This window comes from Lepidochelys olivacea (assembly GCF_965140295.1).
Source record: "Lepidochelys olivacea isolate rLepOli2 genome assembly, chromosome: 6".
In the NCBI taxonomy this organism is placed as follows: domain Eukaryota; kingdom Metazoa; phylum Chordata; order Testudines; family Cheloniidae; genus Lepidochelys; species Lepidochelys olivacea.
Genome location: NC_140416.1, coordinates 68,599,153 through 68,610,214, shown reverse-complemented (window position 1 = coordinate 68,610,214; position 11,062 = coordinate 68,599,153). Strand labels below are relative to the sequence as shown.

At 45.0% G+C, this 11,062-nt stretch overlaps 1 long non-coding RNA gene across 2 annotated transcripts in view; it reads right to left on the bottom strand.

Moving 5' to 3' along the window:
* Nucleotides 1-11,062, bottom strand: part of LOC311522185 — a 30,714-nt gene that overhangs the window by 6,668 nt on the left and 12,984 nt on the right. For both annotated transcript variants that reach the window (XR_014712066.1, XR_014712067.1), the window contains exons 3-5: nt 5,269-5,406; nt 4,869-4,917; nt 3,829-3,940 (exon numbers count right to left, since the gene is read on the bottom strand). This is a non-coding gene — a long non-coding RNA (uncharacterized lncRNA). The remainder of the gene's footprint in view (nt 1-3,828; nt 3,941-4,868; nt 4,918-5,268; nt 5,407-11,062) is intronic.

Genomic DNA, 11,062 nt, shown 5'->3' with positions numbered 1-11,062 from the left:
AGTCTCTACGTAAAAGAATAAATGGACACAAATCAGATGTCAAGAATTAACACATTCAAAAACCAGTCGGAGAACACTTCAATCTCTCTGGTCACTCAATTACAGACCCTAAAAGTGGCAATACTTCAAGAAAAAAACTTCAAAAACAGACTCCAAAGAGAGACTGCTGAATTGGAATTAATTTGCAAACTGGATACAATTAACTTAGGCTTGAATAGAGATTGGGCGTGGGTCATTACACAAAGGTAAAACTATTTCCCCATGTTTATCCTCCCCTCCCCCGCAATGTTCCTCAGATGTTCCTGTTAACTGCTGGAAATGGCCCACTTTGATTATCACTACAAAAGTCCTGTTCTTCCACCCCCCCCCCCCAACCCCTCATAATAGCTCAGGTAATAGCTCCCCTTAAGTGATCACTCTAGTAACACCCATTGTTTCATGTTCTCTGTGTATATAAATCTCCCCACTGTATTTTCCACTGAATACATCCGATGAAGTGAGCTGTAGCTCACGAAAGCTTATGCTCAAATAAGTGGGTTAGTCTCTGAGGTGCCACAAGTACTACTTTTCTTTTAGCAGTAATACTGAAACTACTCTACGTTTGGTGCCTTTCAGTGACAAAGAGGCTCAGCACTTCAGCAAACACACACTATAGGTGGGGATGGTAGCTCCTCTTATTAGGCTGACATTTCCCATTATAAGACTCCATTTTCAGTTTATCATTTTGCCAGATTTTTCCAGACTGCGTGTCATCTTTCAGCTGAATTGTTTTTGTAAAATTTCAGCCAACACAGTTTGGATATTTTCAAAAATGAGGCTAGAGGAAAATACTGTGCTCTGCCCTTTTCTTTGAGAGAGTCTAGCACCCAGATCCTTTAAGCAGGGCCTTGAAAGGTGGCAGGGAGCTAGCCTTTGGGTCAAGGATGTGCTTTTTGGTGGTTAAGGAGACTGGAACTGAGACAGCACAGACTACCTTAATTCAGCCATTTCTTAGCTTTTGAGTGTTTGACTTTGCAACTTTAATGTTCTGTTAACATAGTTTTTTGTATACAATATATAAAGTTGCAGTCACATCTAGTATAAAACACACCTATTGTTAAATAGCACACATAATACTACACCATAATTTAGAAAATCACAAACATTATTCAGTTTGTAATTGCACACAGAATGTAATTAGCTGAAGAGAAATTTACCCAGTAAACTCGGATTAGTATTTCTACATGAGTTCTGTTTTAAGTTTGATATGAACCCAACCCTCCAATAGCAGACTGCCCCTTCATATCATGCTGGATAAGCAGCTCAATTCTAACTCAGAGAAATGTCACCTACTGAATCGCCAACACACTAGTTAGGTTCTTATATCACACATCACTCTGGTATCAGTGGCTTCTAGTAAGGCATTAAGCAACATGACTAACATCTGTCATGTATTTATCCTCTAATCCTTCCCAGGGGGAGAAGCAGGTGCAGTGGACTGTCTTGTTTTAGTAGGGTTATGCTGTGTGTATGCTATAAATTTGTCAGAGAAGGCAATGAGCCTTGCAGTTGGAACAGAAGATGGTCAGGTTTGTGATGATCCTTAGTTCCTGGTGGCATTCATTCCACAATCTCAGACCAGCCCCCAGGAAAGTTCTGTCTCCTGCATAGATGCACATTTTTACAACAGATTTTCATTGCAGGTGTCCTACGAAGTAGCAGCTAGATTTGACAGCTTAGTTTCTGAGATTTAATCTGAGAGCAGTTTGAGTTTAAAGGCCTCTCTTGTCTATGAAGACTTTTTTGGTGCATAGTAATGCCAGCTCATCTTTTTCTAGCAGATAACTACTCCTGAATTTGCAGAGAACAAGGTTAGCTTTATTCAGCCTTCAGCAGCACTGAAATGTAAAAGTTCCATTTCCACTCTCATCCTATTATGTATTGTGTTGCTTCTGCTGTGCTTTGACAGCATCTGATAATTTAGTTATAGTCTCTATTTGGATCTCCCTGTATGTTAGCTCCATAAAATTAAACTGATGCTACTAATCCATTTTTTCCCCTCTATTTCTATCTCTAATATTTGGTCTTTTGCACAACTGCAATTACTCCTGAAGTTCTTACCTGTATTGGTATCAAATTGCCCTCCATAAAAACTCTGGTTTCCACACTAAGAGCTGTCTAGATGTAGTTGCAAGACTTCGAGCTAAGCAATTAGGGGGGAACAGAGGTAAAATTTTCAAAAGCACCTAAGTTACTTAAAGCCTAAACCTATTGAAAGTCCGTGGGATTTAGGCTCCTAAAGTACTTAGGAAATTTTGCCTAATGTAACTTTTGTTTTATCCATAGAGCTGGCCAGCTAGGCATTTCCCCATGAAGGCTGATAGTGCTCATCACACAGCAGTGATTTGTATGTTGAAGTAATAATCCTCTTTGAAACATGTTAAATACTTAAAAATAAGCCTGTCATCAACATATCCCTTGATCTCAGGGGAGCACAGCTAATACTGCTTTTCCTGTAAACACTCTTCCTAGTGTCCCCTTATAGCACTTTCCTTGACACTTCCACAAAAAAAAAAAAAGGTGTCCTTGAGAGCACTGGGATGTGATTAGTCAACAGGGTGGTTATAAATTCAGAGAGCTGCTCTTTTTACACAGACCACACTGTTCAAGACCATTTTGCTAAGTACCTAAATTGGAGTCTAGACATGACTAATTTGAAAGGATTATTGTTGAACTGAAAGTTTCACAGTGCATGACAATCTGTGTTCTTAGAAGTATTGGTAGGGGAAACCAGGGGGCTGAAGTATTTGGATTAATTAAAAGCTATACATGCCCAGAGTGTGATATTTTGCTTTTTCTTTTCCCCCCTGAGGGCCATTGACTGCGGTATGGTAGACTGTAATATATCCTGCTGCCTGGACCAACCCCATAGTGGTTTCAGCTCTGGTTAGTTACCAGTCACGAAAGTCCAGCTGCCAGTCCTCTGAGGAATGACACATCTGCTCTGCATCTCCAGGAAAACTGGCAACACTATTGGCTACATAATTTGCATTTTGTACACAAATTGAAAAGTGGCATGATTCAAATGTGAAATGCAGAAACCATGGGGCCTGAGGAATTGAACTAGGCTCACAGTTGGAAGAATAGCACATAGTGTCATGCTGTTGAGAAATATTTCAGTGTTCTCTCATAAGAAAACAGTTACAGCTCATAACTTGCTGCATCTTACTTTGTGGGCAGATAGCTGGCTGAGTTTATTCCATTGTGTGTGGTCAGTAAAGTTTTCCTAACTAGCCAGCTTCAGAAGCATATGCTAAATTTTTCCAGATGTAGACATGCTGGTGCAAGCGTAAAGAAAGCACTACTCAATGGCTCCAGTTATCCCTCTTTGTTAGCTTTGCAAATATACAAACCCACTGTGGGACAACAGAACTTGCCTCTGGAGGGGATCTTTGTTAAAGGTCAGAATTCAGAAGGAAAACAGAAGCATTTCTGCACATGGTTTGTGTTATCTCAGCAATTCTCAAACTGGGTCAGGACCCCAAAGTAGGTCACAACCCCATTTTAATGGGGTTGTCAAGACTGGCTTAGACTCACTGGGCCCCAGGGCCAAAGCCAAAGGGTTTCAGCTTGGGGCATCGGGGTGCAGGTTACTGGCCTCCTGCCTGGGGCTGAAGCCCTTTGGCTTTGGGCCCCTTTACCCCGGGTGGTGGGGCTCGGGCAGGCTCAGGTCCCCCCTCCTGAGGTCACGTAGTAATGTTTGTTGTCAAAAGGGGGTTGCAGTGCAATGAAGTTTGAGAACCCCTGTGTTATCTCATTTCAACGTTGCTCATGCCTAGGTTTCCTCACCAGAATCTGCAGTTGAAGCATCAGTCTCATCCACAAGGGATAACTCTGGATGCTTGCTTGTCTTCTCATTCAAGTGCAGTTTGTGTCGTCGAGTTTAATATCCACTATTAACCTTTTAAAAAAAAAAAAAAAAAAAAAGCTGTCTCCTTTGAGTACTACAGGGTCTATAATATAATGGTCATTGCTACCAGTGGTAAAACACTGGCTGTTGGTGCTAGTGGAGAGATTGTATGGCTGATAGTTACAGGAAGGGGATACAATTGTAGCTACCAACAGGACCATGCGTTATCTGTTCTGTTCCCCCCTCGCAATCGGCTTCAGTATTTCCATTAGCTTTAGTCTCTAGAATCTCTTTTATTTAGTTGAATAGGGGAAGATAGTTTAATTATTACAGTGAACTTTGGGCTTTGAAGCCCCATGGATTGCCACCAATCTTTTCCTTGTTTTCAGTAACAACTATTGGCATTCAATCACCTAAGAGAAAGTTTTCAGAGTAGCAGCCGTGTTAGTCTGTATCCGCAAAAAGAAAAGGAGGACTTGTGGCACCTTAGAGACTAACCAATTTATCTGAGCATAAGCTTTCGTGAGCTACAGCTCGCTTCATCGGATGCATTCAGTGGAATCCACTGAATGCATCCGCTCTGAATGCATCCGATGAAGTGAGCTGTAGCTCACGAAAGCTTATGCTCAAATAAATTGGTTAGACTCTAAGGTGCCACAAGTCCTCCTTTTCTTTTTTCTAAGAGAAAGTGTGTCCTATTGAGATAAGCAGGATGTTGATTATCTAAATTCCCCCCACAGTGATAACTGGCTACATTATTCTTCATTCCCTGCCCTAAACTGTTCTATAAGTTTGTCCTCTACCGTTCAACTGATTCCATGTTTCTTCCTTGAGACTGCATGCACCGGTAGGTAAGGGCTATATAGAGACCCCCTTCATCTATCTCTCACATATCATTTGAAGCTTAGTTGATTAATCTGTGGAGACCACCGAGCTCCTTGAATGAAAGATACTAACTGAAATACAAAGTAATTATTACCTGATAGCTCTACAGCTGAGTAATTCTTCCTTATAGTTTTTTGTAGCATCTGCAATTTTTGAGAGGGAAGAAAACAAATGTAACTGACATAACACTGAGGCTGAAGTTAAATTGATGGCCCCACTGTAGAGCAAAAGTAAACACAAAAATATCTTCAGCTAAAAGGGATGCAGAGCTGGGGGCACCCTGGTTAAAATATCATGTATAGTACATTGCAGAAAGTTATTTTCTCTAGGTTTATGATAGCTATTCTCAATAATCATCTATGCCTTGAATTACACTACTCTTTTTATGTTACTATTGAAAAGATGATCCTTCTGGAGACTGTACCTCTACACACATCATCCTGAGCATTCATTTAGCTCACAGACCGGCTAGTGCTGACGTTCTAAGGGTTTACCTCTTTCCCAGTGTTTTCCAGTGCCCAGAAAAGTTCTTATTTGGCTAGTGAGGTAGTGTCTAAGGTTTCTGGTGTAGCAACAGATCTCATCCCACCAGAACTGCAGCCTGGCCTGGAATGGCATGACACACTGCCTGTCTGAAAACAAAGGAAACATTTTCAGCATTAGCACGTTGCATGTGAATACAACTCACTGCTTGGTAGGCAGGCAGCTGTTTGTTAGTGGTGTCATCCTCAGTTCCCATTTACTTCAGAAGAAGTTGCTGCTGCTCAGGAACTTAGGCCCCAGATATCAAATTTTTTTTTTAAGGTACCTAAAATTCCAGGCCCCTTTTGAATAGTTAAGCCTGTCCTCATACTTTCCCCCTGTAAGTGTTTTGGAGCAGCTGTTCTAGTTTTTGTTGGGTGCTATTTAGCTGTTTTACAAGGCTGTGTACATCTAGGGTGCTATGTGAAGACATTTATACGTTTATATTTTATACAATGAGAGGTGGATGAGCGTGTTTAATATTTCATAGTGTTCTTTCTCTGCCCCCCTGCCCCCATTCTGAGTGTTGGAGTGCCACTCTCTGAACTGGGCAGCAGTTTGCTGGGGAAGGAAAGAATGCATTAGTGTTACAAAGCTCCATCAGTCCTGGAAGATTTGATGAATTAGGCTATGATGACACAGTGCACTGTACAATGCCACGGCCGTGCCGCTGTGGCCACACCGTTGTAATGTGCGCTGCATGGCCGTTCTCTATCACCAGGAGAGAGCTCTCCTGGTGACAAAATAAAACCACCCCCAATGAGGGTTGGTAGCTTCATCGCCAGGAGCGCGGCTCCTGCCGACAAAGCGCTATCCTCACCAGCACTTTTCATTGCTAAACTTTTTGTCGTTCAGCGACAAAAGTGCCAGTGTAGACATAGCCTTAGACAGTTAGTTAGTGGTGAGAAACAGCCTATCACAGGTTCCAATCCATCCCAGTTTGGCAGTGACCAAAATTCCTGTGTTAACAGGAGTCCATCGCAACATGTCCCAGATTCTCCCATAAGTAGTTACTAATGTTTAGGGCTCTCTTTTTTCTACATTTAATGTAATCCTTAAAAAAACTGAGTGAATTTAGTACTCTTGAAAGTCAGCAGACTGCTGGCCCTGGAGACAAAATCCTTTAGTTGTCCAAGGAACAGACCTAGCATGGATGTGGGGGATGAACTTGGAGGAGGTAAGGTTGTTCTACCTATGTGCTCTATTACCTCTTTGTGGAGACTGGTATTGGTTTTACCAATCTGATATGCTCACTTGTCCACTAGGAACGGGATTGAGACAACCAAATCACATCAGAGTACAAGCCCACACCAGCCTTCAGCCAGTAGCAACATTTAGCTACTACCACTCTGAAAGCCCCATGGCCGCAACTGTTGGTATGTATCTGCTTTATTCGTCCTGTACTCTGAGAAACTTTGCTGTGTTCCCAGCAGAGCTATTTATCCATTGTGACTGCATTAGTCCACCTCTTTTAAAACAAATATCCATCTTAAACAAAAACTCCCACCACAGCAGCTCTTTTCTAATATTTGTCAAATCCTGAAGGTTTCAAGCAGGAAGTGGAACAACAATCATTTGATTCCTCACGTACTGTACTGCCCCCACAGCTTGCTTCACGCTGGTGGACGGGGGAGTGAGGGTGGGGTTACTGTGGAGGGAAGAGTGAGCCAGGGGCCCTGTAGAGGGCTCAGGGGAGAGCCAGTCTGAAGAGTGGCCACAGGGGAAGTGATGGGGGAGGGGAGTTTGGGGGTGCCTGTGAGAGACTGCCCCAACAGGAGCAGAGCTGGGCTTGGGGACTTACTTAGAAGGAGCACACTGGGGATTTTTAAGGTGAAAGCTAGACGTACACTGGACCTTTGAAGGGGAAGACCTTAGCAGAGCAGGGAGTAGCAGCAGACCACGTTCTGTACAGCTGGTTTGTATTTACAGTGACAGGATAAAAGCCTGAGTGCTGAATTGCTACCATTAGCAGTGTGGGTACGTGAACTAGGGTGAATGTATGTCTGGTTGTGGCTGGGACAGTCCCTTTTTTTAAGCCCTGTCCCAGCTGACCCCACTCTCCCCCACCCCCCCCAAAAGGAGGCATTTGTCCAGTTTGCTCCTGCTGACTTGATCAGTTAGCAAGAGCAAACTGGACAAATGCCCACTTTTGTCAGAAGAGTCAGGTGCGGTGCAGGAAGGGTTGAGCGGAGATGCCAGCCCCCCGCAGGTGGGGAGGCAGGGCTAGGGGGAGGCAACATTCCAGCATGTGGGGGCCCTGCACATGATTCCAGCCATGGGCATAAGCCTCCTGAGGGGGGCCCTGCAGGTTCCAGCGACTGGCAACAGCATCGGGGGAGAAGGGCCCCTCCGGATGTCCCGTTTTCTCATTGGGTAAAATGGTCACCCTAATGAACTGATCTATCAGGCTACTGATTGATTGCTGAGATCATGGGAGCTCCTGCTCTCTGAGAGCGCTGTGCAGCTGGAAGGTAGGAGCGGGGAGTTTGTGCTCCCTTCCAGTGCTAACGTACCAAACCACTCTTGTAAAAGAAGCTGCCCTCTGAACAAAGCAGGCTTCTCGCATCTTGTTTCACTTCTAAACCCTGGGCCAGATTTCCCCTCCTGCCCCCTGACTCCTCCAGTTTCTGCACTCTCCCTCCCATGGACAGAAAAGAATGAGTTAAGAGAGCCGGTCACAAGGTGGAAGCTGGCTGGAAGAGAGAAGGAAAGCAGTCACGCAAGGAAAACAGAGCTCGCTTAAAAGGGGCAGGGTTCTCACGCATTGCCGTGTAACCCTGTCATCTATCTTGTTGCAGTCCAGCCCTCCTGTCAGCATTAATCCACAGCGACAGTGGATTAATCCTCCCCTCCACACACTTCCCTCCCCCCACACCCCCAGTGTGAGACAGTTGGGGGCGGGGGCTCTGTCCTTTAGCCAAGCAGCCTGCACTCCCCTGGCTCACACTTGCACAGAAACAACAGCGAGTTATACACAGCAGTGATTAGTTTTTGATTACGCATGCCAGAAGGAACTTTTTCATTTCAGTCCCTTCTTTTCACTGGCAGGACATGCTGACAACTCCCTCTCTCTGCCAAACACCCTCCCCCCGACCCCCCACTTCTCCTCAGATTTAATTAGGGGAAGAAAAGCCCATCCGGCTGTGGGTAACATCCCTGGATGCACCAGTGAGGTCGTCTTACTCTAGCAGGTATAGGAGACACTGTCTAGAGTCAGGAGGATGAATTTCTTCCTGTGAAACACCACTGCCTCCCAATGCTGGCTGAAGTTCACAGGTCAGAGTGCGAGGCTGGAGCATTCTGAGCTCTGCGGATGAAACACAGGTCCTTTCAAGACTGGGCCGTGAGCTGCGTCTGGAGGTTGTGTTTAAACATAGTTCCAGCTACACTGGGTTACAGAAGGGCTTGCTGAAAAGGAGGACTTGTGGCACCTTAGAGACTAACAAATGTATTTGAGCATAAGCTTTCGTGAGCTACAGCTCACTTCATCGGATGCATTCAGTGGAAAATACAGTGGGGAGATTTATATACACAGAGAACATGAAACAATGGGTGTTACCATACACACTAACCAGAGTGATCACTTAAGGTGAGCTATTACCAACAGGGGAGTGGGGGGGGGGGGGTGACCTTTTGTAGTGATAATCAAGGTGGGCCATTTCCAGCAATTGACAAGAACATCTGAGGAACAGTGGGGGGTGGGGGAGGGGAATAAACATGGGGAAATAGTTTTACTTTGTGTAATGGCCCATCCACTCCCAGTCTTTATTCAAGCCTAAGTTACTTGTATCCAGTTTGCAAATTAATTCCAATTCAGCTCCATAGAGGGGACTTAATCACGAGTAGGGACCTACCAAATTCATGCTGTGAAAAATGCATCATAGACCGTGAAATCTGGTCTCCACTGTGAAATCTGCAGGGAAGGGGCAGGACTAGGAGCCCCCCAGCTAGGGCTCCTACCATGTGCTGGGCTCCAGCTGCTAGTCCTGGCAGGGTTCGGGAGGGATGGGATTTCCTCTTCTCCTGCAGGGGCTGCTCTCTGGGAACCTCCCTTGGCTGCAAGAAACTCTGCGACTATTCCCTGGAGTGCCACCCCATCACACTTCTACCCTCCTCAGCTCCGGGCCCAGCACTCGGGGGGTTAAAGAGGCCTTGGGCTGGCTGTGGGGGCGGGGAGGAGAACCACAGGACCCTGGGCAATCACTCACCTGTAAGGCTGGCCCTGCCCCTGCCCAAAAAGTGATCCTCCCCCATACCATGGACCCTTCTCATCTGCACTGCCTGCTGCTCCCTGGCTGCTCAGCTCTGAAGGCAGCGCCTCCATCAGCAGCAGTGCAGATGTAGGGGTGGCAATACTGCATCCCACCCCCCCACAGCCCTCTTTTGGGTGGGGTCCCCTATAGTTATAACACTGTGAAATTTAAGATGTAAATATCTGAAACCATGAAATTGACTATTTTTAAAAGCCTATGGCCATGAAATTGACCAAAATGGACCATGAATTTGGTAGGGCCCTAATCATGATGCCCTAACTCCTTTGAAACTCTGGACTGCCAAAATCTATAGATGATTATGGGGGCACAGTTACAGTCTGTCCATAGTGCCAACTTTTAACAGGGCTAGAAACCATTCCTGCAGACTAATAGGCTACAGGGCTTTAAACTGAGTTTAAACATGGTTTCCAAGCACAGGGCATGAGTCTCCCGTCACACAGCCTTGTGTAAATCAGGTGTCATGCCCATCAAGTCAAAGAAGTTAAATCTGTGCAAAAAAGAATGTGACAGGAGACCCAGGCTTTCATTTCCTACCCTTTTTTAATCAGAGGGTCAAAGAATTCAGTCTCCCCACCTCACTCTTGACACATCTCTGAGAGCTTGGCTTACAGTGCTGCTTATCAATCAAGCGAACCCCAGAGGGAATGAGCACAAAAGAAAACTTGAGAAGGGTAAGTCCTCTAACTAAACCTAAGGACTCCCCAGCACTGACATGGATTTTATGACCGATTTGGGCTGGCACAATTCATAACTAGCTGAGCACTGTATCTAAAGCAATAGCAACCAGCATCTCCCCTCAGCCACAGGAGTAATACCAGGAAACAAGAGGGAAAAGGAGTCACCTGAGATGTAAAACATTGTCAGTTTGGGTTACAAAAGGGATAGAGCGAAGATTTGGCAATCAAGTTTAAGTACCAGCTTGCTGTAATGAAAGTAGAGTAGCCGCTACCACATTTTATTGCTCACCTACTATATTTGCGTTTCCTTGCATTATACCTGAATTCAATTTAGGCTAGGGTGACCAGATAGCAAATGCGAAAAATCAGGACACTTTTTTTTTCGGGGGTAAGAGGGCATAGTTGTTTATATAAGACAAAGTCCCTAATATCGGGATGGGCCCAATAAAATCGGGATGTCTGGTATCGCTAAATTAGGCAGAAGGACCTTTTCTTGCTTTTCTGGGGAGGAGGGAATGTCAGGGGGGGAGAACAGCGCCTTGTTTTTTTCATGGATATGTCAGGCCAAAGCAGCCTGATTCCAGAGCAGAGAACATGACTGGAATCTCTCTTTGATTAATTAGTGACAGCAACTTTGCATGAAGCCAAGCTGGCTAGAAATGCATGAACGGCTTCCTGAAGTCTAAGTATTCAGCCTGAATAATCTAAGCCATATTTAGTCTCCTAGTGGGATGGAGGGGCTGGAGTGATCTTCCTTCAAACTGTAGCACACAATATAACAAGTATTTTATCCTTGATTGGCTTGTCCCACAGGA